General features: G+C 36.6%; 1 long non-coding RNA gene across 1 annotated transcript in view; it reads left to right on the forward strand.

Moving 5' to 3' along the window:
* LOC119588741 overlaps positions 1–428 on the forward strand; it is a 2,299-nt gene extending 1,871 nt beyond the window's left edge. The window contains exon 3 of the long non-coding RNA XR_005230135.1: positions 367–428. This is a non-coding gene — a long non-coding RNA (uncharacterized LOC119588741). The remainder of the gene's footprint in view (positions 1–366) is intronic.
* Positions 429–1,349: the final 921 nt, after the last annotated feature.

Raw genomic sequence — 1,349 nt, forward strand, 5'->3', positions numbered from 1 at the left:
GGTAACCCTCTTGGGCAAGGTGCTCAACACTTTTTTATATATCTGCCATTCCCATTGCCTTAGTTTTGGAATCCTAACAGTAAGGAAAAAATACAAGGTTAGACAAGGAATGTCTTCAGATATTTAAGGTCATATGAGAGCTTGAATCGTCTTTGTAACTTATAACCTGTCTAGATGTGTTGGAGCTTGTTTCGCTGCACAGGACCTATTTCTAGCCATTTTAACCATGATGACAAAACTTGGGACATCTTACGATTGTCAAAGGCAAAATGATAAAACCACAATCTGCGTACCACTGAAATATCTTGTAATGAATTGAATTTATTAATGAGGAATTGTTCTTAATAAAGCATTTTAAACTTGCAGGGATGGCTGGAATCCTGTTGGTGTACCAGGTCAGCAGGCTAGCTTTCATTACTGTGGAACATGAGGCAAGTACAGTATTGTTGTTGATCTTGTTACCTGTCTTACAATGATGACAAAACTTGGGACATCTTACGATTGTCAAAGACAAAATGATAAAACCACAATCTGCGTACCACTGAAATGTGCTTTATAGATAGCCTTTACTTGGTTGTGTAGAGGTTCCTAATTCCATTTATTCCTTACAGGTGTACAGAATGTGAGACTTCAATTTTACATTGCTTGATGCACTCCAGGTAAATGTATAGTTGGACTAGTATTTGTATGATAAATTGTAGATATTTGTTTACTGTTTAACTTGGATGTGCAACTAGTACTGTTTCTGGTGTAAATACATTGATATGCTTATTGTGATCTTATTATTTCAGGGACTGCATTATGCTGATTCACAACTGAGCAAGATGCATAAATGCTTGGGAACCTCTCTACACAAGGCAAGTAAAGTGTTGTTCTATTAGGAATAAGATCTTTCAATGATGACAAAACTTGGGACATCTTACGATTGCCAAGACAAAATGATAAAAACACAATCTGCGTACCACTGAAATAGCTTCTACTGAATTGGATTTTTTGTCGAGGAAGTGTTCCTTACTATGTATTACTCTTGCAGGGATTTGCAGTCCACTATGTACTTGAGCAAGTGACATGCAGGCCAGTAGGCTAACTTTGATACTTTAGATAATCAAGTGAGTACTGTAATTATTGTTTGTCAATTATCCTTCAATGATGACAAAACTTGGGACATCTTACGATTGTCAAAGGCAAAATGATAAAACCACAATCTGCGTACCACTGAATCTTGCTGTATAAATGGACTTGCTATTTGGTTGTAAAATGGTTCCTAATTGCATTTATCTTCAACAGATGTTACAAAGGGATATGGGTCCATCATACCTCCAATGGATTAACTTGTGACCCTTTCTGGA

Source organism: Penaeus monodon, chromosome 24 (assembly GCF_015228065.2).
Source record: "Penaeus monodon isolate SGIC_2016 chromosome 24, NSTDA_Pmon_1, whole genome shotgun sequence".
Lineage (NCBI taxonomy): Eukaryota > Metazoa > Arthropoda > Malacostraca > Decapoda > Penaeidae > Penaeus > Penaeus monodon.